This window comes from Penaeus monodon, chromosome 14, assembly GCF_015228065.2.
Source record: "Penaeus monodon isolate SGIC_2016 chromosome 14, NSTDA_Pmon_1, whole genome shotgun sequence".
NCBI classification, from domain to species: Eukaryota; Metazoa; Arthropoda; class Malacostraca; order Decapoda; family Penaeidae; genus Penaeus; species Penaeus monodon.
In genome coordinates, this window is record NC_051399.1 from 47805003 (window position 1) to 47813338 (window position 8336).

At 34.8% G+C, this 8336-nt stretch overlaps 4 non-coding genes across 4 annotated transcripts; 2 read left to right on the forward strand and 2 right to left on the reverse strand.

Moving 5' to 3' along the window:
• Positions 1-229: 229 nt before the first annotated feature.
• On the reverse strand, positions 230-422 carry LOC119581361. The gene has a single exon (XR_005229505.1). It is a non-coding gene; the product is annotated as a U2 spliceosomal RNA (small nuclear RNA).
• A 1158-nt stretch (positions 423-1580) lies between these two features.
• LOC119581345 lies at positions 1581-1744 on the forward strand. The gene has a single exon (XR_005229492.1). It is a non-coding gene; the product is annotated as a U1 spliceosomal RNA (small nuclear RNA).
• Positions 1745-2299: 555 nt separating this feature from the next.
• On the reverse strand, positions 2300-2418 carry LOC119581411. Its single transcript, XR_005229547.1, has one exon. It is a non-coding gene; the product is annotated as a U5 spliceosomal RNA (small nuclear RNA).
• A 679-nt stretch (positions 2419-3097) lies between these two features.
• On the forward strand, positions 3098-3299 carry LOC119581393. The gene has a single exon (XR_005229530.1). It is a non-coding gene; the product is annotated as a small nucleolar RNA U3 (small nucleolar RNA).
• Positions 3300-8336: the final 5037 nt, after the last annotated feature.

Consider the following 8336-nt stretch of genomic DNA (forward strand, 5'->3'; position numbering starts at 1 on the left):
GATGGATCAATCTAGGACTTACTGCAGTAAGAGCAGTTCTAAGAAATCATTTTAACTTCGTGTGTATTGCAGAAAGTGTTGTAACTTACCAATATTGTTCGACAACGATGGGATTGACTGTTAAGGGTCAACTATTCTCCTGAAAGCATTTGAATTGCCAGTGTTAAGAGAGGAACTAGTGTCCAACTTTGTAAATGCGTTATGAATAAAGGTAATTATGCATCATCCCGGAGGATGGGCCCAATCAGGCAGGTTACTGCAATACCGGGACGATCCGCGGCAAAGGTGGAGCAAGCCCCTAGCACTCGCCATATTCCAATAATCAGTTTAAATCGTAGAATCCCACATGGGATCGTATCAGTTATCAAGCTGATAAGAACAGATACTACACTTTGATCTTAGCCAAAAGGCCGAGAAGCGATACTGAATATTGGTTGTGTGTGTGTCCGAGACAATGTTGCTGATGACTTGCTAGTGAGGTTCTTTATAGATAGAAGGCCGTAAACGTCATGGCGTTGGAAGTTACTTATATCTTGATTGGCATATGAGAATGTTTCCTGTATGAAAATTCCAAGAAAACGTTGCTAGGATTTTCAACGTTCGCTAACTAATCGACTGCAAAGTAAGTACATATGTGAAAATACGTGTAGCTTCTTAACCAACTGTCACAAAATCTCTTTATTAAGACATACGCACCCGTGTACACAAGCACACAAGCACGGCCACATTTTCACACACAGACACACCTGTATACAGGCCTATATAATTATTTAGAAGTGCACGCACTAATGTTCACGCATAAACATCCATGCATACGTACACAAAAACGTGCCGATACAACTAACACGCACGCACACGAAACATATTCTGTATATTCATATAGAAGAAAGTGCACACACACACACACACACACACACACACAATACATACAGCTAATTATACACCAATATAAACGTCATAGAAATGGGTGATTTAAGTATACGCAAAAAAGAACTCATTCATTTTCTATCGTTTCTTCTCACACACAAATACACACACACATGTATATATATTTATATATATAAATTATATTATATATATATATCTTATATTGTGGGAAACTCCTGGACCATATCATTGAATTAGCCAGCTTAATATAACAAAGATTTGAAAAAATGCACACTCTCATGTGCATTAAATCGTGTGAATATTACATTTCTACGAATATTTTCGTGCATGTGTATCCATCTGGAGTATGGAATTTATGATTTGTTAGAGATATATGTGTGGATGCTCATATATAAACGAAGATTGCTAATAAAATATCACGAAAAAACAATAAAAGTAGACTAAAACGAAGAAAACAGGTTGAAAAGAGCTTCTTGCTATACTATAATTCACGACATGAGAAGATAATTAAGTATTTGAATGATAGCAATGACCTTTTTGTTGAAATTGCAGTTTGAAAATGGAACTCGAGTGTCATATACCAGAAGAGTTAGGTAAAAGGAAAGTCGAAGTGAATTTGCATAAAGTGTGTAGGCGTGTGGGGTTCTCAGTGTGAGCGAGCGTGGGTCGGCGCGTGTGGTTGAATATGCCATAACTTTACCTGGCACAGGAGATACGTATCCACGAAGGGGCGGTTCTCCCAGGGCGAGGATCACCAGTGCCATCCGTGGCGCTGACCCCTGACGATTAACCCAAATGTGGTTAATCGAAGTGCGCAATTTGTTGAGTGGGGGACTGCCGTTCGCGCTATCACCATTAATGAATTTCGTTATGTATTAATTCCATCTGGAGACCACCTTTAAAAACATTACTAGAGGCCAAGATATCATGAATGACCGTAGCAGATCCTCAATGCTTTTGGTTTAATAACCAGTGAGTCCCATATGATATTAATTAGCCCAAAGAAAACTTCGCCTGATTATAATGAGTAAATTAATTATGAAACTGCGTAAATATTGATCTATATTCCGGTATTAGTCTATCGAATACGTCTAAAAACAGAAAATGATCTTAACGTTATTGAACATCATTTATTGTATATAAGGATAATCCCTCAGCACCAGTAAATGAAAATTTTGCATGAAGTAGATTAGAACTGTAAAAATATTAGTTAACGCTTTGAGGGTTGAGTGTATAGTCCCGAACACAAATATATTGTTTTTAATGGAAAAATGTACGTTTAGCTAGAATGAAAGAGGTTGAAATCTACATAGTCTAACTCAAAATAATGGAAAATATCCAGATATTCACCTTTACTACAAGATTAGTATAAGGTTAATTGTTGTACGTGTATTGCGTATTAATGAAATTTGAACCCAACGAAGTGGGCTATAGAAAAAATTGAGTAAGACTCATTAGGAGTGTCCCCTCCACGGAAATCTTTAGTCAAAAGGCGAAAGATGTAGGCGTTGGAAGGGGAAACCAGAGTTAGAATACTAATAACAGCATTGTCCAACAAAGGTAGAATGAGGAAGGATTCGTTAGAGCGATGTTGCTGTATAAGGGCAGAAAAGACCTCTTGAAATAAACACTATTGTTATTTTATATAATAAGGAATTAGCACGCATAAAAGTTAAATGTGTAGTCAATATTTACGTAAACACAAATATATAACAGGTAGTGAAACTATAATGAATTTAACAAACTGAAACTGAAACATGCTTACGATAGGAAATTCTTCCTTACAATCATTAAATCATCGAGATGACAGTTGTTGAAGATTACATGAACCTGTTTATTCTCGTATTAGATTATCTTATAGACACTAGAAAATGTTGCACTTGCAATTCAGGAGATGCAGTGGAATAGGCAATAGAAGAATAAGCTGGTTCATATAGTTTAGTGTAGTCCTGTGCCACGTCATTTCATATGTATAAATGTATTGTTTTGAAACTTATGTTAGTTAATGCATTTAGTTCACCTCTATATTTTGCTGGTATACCATTTGATCAAATAGGTGTAGATTACGTACAATTTTAAATGGCAAAAGAACGTTCCACATATACGCCATATATATAAAAACAAATATGAACACGTGAAAAATCCGTTGTATTAGAATAGGAGTGTCAGTAAAAATGTAGTGTGGTGAATGAAGGTAGAATGCGAAAACATGATCATATTATAGGATCACGTATATAGTGCGGTTGCGGGGTTTCTGACGAGAAATTCTCGGACTATGTTCAACCACGATGAGGACTGTTAGTGTAATCCTTGAGCGGGAAGCAGCTCTCAAGCGTTTGCTGAGAGATTTGAAATGACCGTTTCTGACCGGTGACGATGTTTAGAGGATGGATTCACACAGGCCGGGATGTGAATATCAGTACAAAAGAAGTTTTCTTGAAACTTTTGAAAATCTGAAAAGGAGAAAAAAATGATTTATAAAAGGTTTTGATCGTGGATTCAGTATCCAAAAATGAGTACCGTTCTGACGTAAGTTGTCTTCTTCTTTGTTGGATTTACTGCATCAACACGGCATGTGGCCAAGGTTTATAGCAATGGATCCTATTTATTCTTTCAATCTATATAAGGTCATAAAGGTTTTTCTTCCCTAAAAAAAAGTGATACTGTACTGCAGATTTTTTAACTGATAAAGTTGATAGTTGTAAATCTTTATTTTATGGAAATTAAGTTTTTATTCTTATGTCTTGTGTGGTTGTATTGATTGCAGACTGTTAAGGATATGGTTAAGGGTAAGGTTGGTGTTGACAGGGGTGACATTGTGGGGGAAATCTTATTTGCAATGTAGGGAGTGCAGGTGGGTAAATCTCGATGGCGTTGCCCTAAGGCGGGCCAATACCACCCTGCACTCTGGAAAAGAGCTGATGACACAGTCTAACCATAGCAGAGTGGCCGCTTATAGATGTTTCATGAAAACCATTTTTTGACCACTATTGTTTATTATCCGAATTCTTGGTTGTATTTGGATCGTTTATGAGAAATACTAAAATTTGCATTATTTTCTCATCTTTTTTTTATTAGCTTATGATAATTACTGTCTTTACAGTCATTGTTGTCAGATAATGGTAATAATAATAGCTTCTATGTAAACGTAAGTCATAATATTGATGATAATGGAACAAAATGCAGTACATTGTGATAATAATAATTAATTAGTAAATAAAAAATAATATTTCGACCAAAATGAACGCAGCAATGAATGGTAAGATCACCCAAAAAAAAAAACATCGATCATTAGTAACCGCTAAAAATGTTAGGTAGGCTTCGTATTATATGTAGTTAAGATGATCAATAAGAACATTTGTTTATACAGGGTTTAGCTTTTTCGTGGGAAGATATTCTCGACATTCCAACGTTGCTTACTTCACTGATCGGACGAGGAAGCGGTGCTTTCAACGCTGTTATGTCGTGACAGAGGAATAATGAACATTAAATGTTTTTCTCTCCTTTTCATGTCAAAACATTTACAAGGATCTTTGGATTTACGTTAAAATCTTGCAGTTAATTCTAGCGTGACGAGTGTGTTAAAGAATCACACTACCTGCACATTAAGGAGAATTCCAAACGAACGGTTCACCAGTAAATGTAATGTACAATTCGGGAAGATAGCCAACACACACACGGATTTTAAATCAATAAATGTACACAATTAGATTTATATAATCATTGTCACAGTCAGTATACCTCGTTGCTTGCATCACTTCAGTAAGAATGATACATATAATGCTGCTATATAGAATAATGTAAAAATAAATGATCATGTCAATACTACTGTGATGATATTCATGAATATAACTGCAGAAAATGAATATTAGGAAATTAGTTAATTGTATAATCCCACCACTAATGTTAGTAATGGTAAGTTATCAATTAGATAAATAATGGTCCTAATTATGGCAAGAAAAGACGACAATCGTTATGAGTGATGGACATCTTGATGATCGTAATTAATAATTACAACAAAACCAGTAGGAGGAAAAATAGGATTAATGTCGTGGAATATTCTTTGTCACTATCTTGATATGTAGTTAGTTTGGTATTGTGCAAGTTTTGTTGAACATTCGCATTAACATTTGTGCATATGGTTATATGGAGAGGAAACTCAAAGAAATGCAAACATTATTAGATGTATAATAAATAACAGGCATCTGTTTTCCCCAGGCAGTTAACCCATCCAATACTGATAGACACAAACTATTCTTGAATTTCGCTAATCGGGCGAGAAAACGCTACTTCAAGGTGGTATGATTTTGTTAGGGAAAGAAATAGCAATTTGATTATTATGGCATTGCCCATCTATATTTAGTTTTCCTTTAGTTCTTGCAAGTATAAATTCCACAAATTTTTCCAGTTACAATTAATTATTGACCAAACAATCTTTATCACTTATACTTTAGTTATACCCCTATCCATTTTCTGTTTATCCTCATCAAAAATTCGCACGTTAACTTTACGGTATTCGAATAAATTAAATGATAATTTCAATTGGATTATGTACCCTATGAGGAAGAGATGGGTTTAACTGGTCAAGAAATGCATACATGTGATAAAATATAATAAAAAATGCCACAGCATCTGGTGTTCCCAGGCGGTCACCCATTCCAAGTCACTGACAGACAATGTGACTTAACTCGCTGATCGGACGAGAAGCGGTGCTTTCAACGTGTGTTGACGATCGTTGGCAAAAGTAAGAGAAACGTAGCCACTTTTGTCTCATTACTCGTCGTTTTATACATTATAAATAAACGTATATTTAGTTTGCATCAAACCAGACCATGAAATTACAGTCATAACATGAAGATCTTTTCCATAATGTAAATCAATCCATCGACCACTCATCGGAAATATTGGCAATTCTAAACTCTATTGTCACCCTTCAGCAACTTATAGTAACCTTTTATATTATCGAGCTGTGCACTTTGTAAAGGAATAAAAGGGGAAAATAATGTAAGAAAAGAGTAATTTGGGGGTTTGGGGATTTATATAGTTTTCAAAAGTGTAATCATTATATGCATCTTTGCACACAGATACATGATATAGTTACCTAATAAATACCGATTATTATCGAATCTCAAGCCTTGAGTGCTTCATAAAACATTTTTTTTCCGCTATGTGTTTTATCTTTTTCTGTATTTGTTCATGATTATTATAGCATTTCATTATTATTATCAGCATCATTATTATACTAAATTATGACAAATACTGTCATAACACAGTCATGCTTTTCGTCGGTTCTCTCCCACAAGATTGCAGTACATAACAGAGATTATTTACGGAAATGAGAATCGGCATATAGATAATCGCATGTTCCAGTTTGCGTAAAGAATAGTCGACCATAATTAGATTACTTTGCTTGAGTGATAATGTGTTACTGCATGGCAGATAAAATGAAATTTTCCAACAAAAGAGAAGAGGAAAATCACGTGCAGACTAAACTTTCATGATGGCACCCATATATTGGGTGATGCTTTTGACACGTACGCCAAACGATCATACCACGTTGAAAGAACCACTTCTCGTCCTGATCAGCCGAAGTTAAGCAACGTTGTTGTATGGTCATACTTGGTGGATGGACTGCCTGGAATAATACCAGCTGCTGTTGGCATTTAATTATGTATACTAAATATCGCAAGCATTTTATACAAAACTAGCAGCTCCTCTTATATCTGTAAGAAATTGAATGGAAAATTAGCTCAGTCAATAAGGAAATAAATTAAAAGTCATCGCTGTATCGGAAAGAGGAAAACGAATAGGTAAGAAAACGGATAGGATAAATCGTACGAGTAAAGGAAATCCATACTGCATGCTAGATACTAAATCGATTTCGCGGCAGTTCTTGGAAATAAATAAAACTGTACTAATAATGATATGTGTTCGTAATAATCTCTTAGAAATGATAAATTATGTGAAATTAATCATGATTTTTTTTTCATTAGACTATTCATTGACCTTTACAAACAACCATTTTACACGATATTTTATTTTGTAGATACCATTACGGAAGATTTATACTACACAACACAATTAATATCCTTATTATTAAAAGCCTTCAATTAATTTTTCTTTCTAATCTGCCGCCAAAATCTGTTCAGTATCCGGAAACTTAGTAAAATGTAGAATGCAGAATGCACTTGCTCATTTACATCTGGGGTCTCTGTTCGTTTCTGTATTCTTCTCTCCGAGAGTGCTGACTTTTACTCCAATTCCTATGACCTGAAAAGTATAATATCAATTGATTTGTCATATAAATGTTAAGAAGAGCGCTACTATAAATTAATCATGAAATGACTTAACATAGTCCAGTGATATAATAAAATGCCAACAGCATCTTGGTGTTCCAGGCTGTCACCATACAAGACTGAGCGACCAACGTGACTTAACTTCGTCTGATCGACGAGAAGCGGTGCTTTCAAGTGGTATGAAGCGGTATAAAACTTGAAACGTTAGATAGTTTTCTCTAGTTGCCTAATACTCTTAAAATCTTAGATAAAGTGTCTGTTACCTTTGCATCAAATTCGATTACAGACATTCTAATATGGTCACTGAGATTGCTCATAATGTAACATCATCACAATCGACCACCATCGGCAGTATTGGCAATCTATTTACTATCACGCTATCGACCTGTGCAACTCTGTAAAAATAGTGCTGATTCTCTTGCACAGTGCCTATATGATTAGATAACCATAAGCAGAGATGCGGCGATTATAAAAGTTTTCATAAACATTTTGCCACTCTATTTTTATAGTAGGTATTTTTGGTGATTGTATTGTTTATGATTAATACTAGCATTTTCATTATTATTCGCATCATTATGTTATTAGCTCATGATAATTAATGTCATTACATTAGTCAATTTGTTGTCATGATACTGTAATTAATGATGCTCTTAAATGTAAATGTAAGTCATAATTAGCATCATATCAAGGATACTGTGAGAATTATGATGATAACTTTAAAAATGTGTACCATAGCCCATAATAATGGTTACCCTACCCAATATCGAGATAAGTAGAAAATAAATATTTCAACAGAATGAACATTTGTTATTTAGGACTTACTTATAGTAGTTACGATCATACATAAGAACATTTCTTGCTACATGTTTAACCTTTTCGTGGGAAGTATTCTCGACATGCCATCTTTGCTTCAACTTCGATGATCAGGACGTGCTTTTCACCGTGTATGGTATTAGCAGAGGAATAATGAACATTAAACGTTTTCTCTCGTTTTCAGGGACATTAAACAGAATGTATCTTGTAATTACGTTAAACTTTATTTGTTACATGTAGCTGTGACGATGTGTGATAAAAGAGGACACCCTACATGAATATAAAGGATTATCAAACAGACCGGTTCACCAGAAATGTATATGTACGATTCAAGAATAT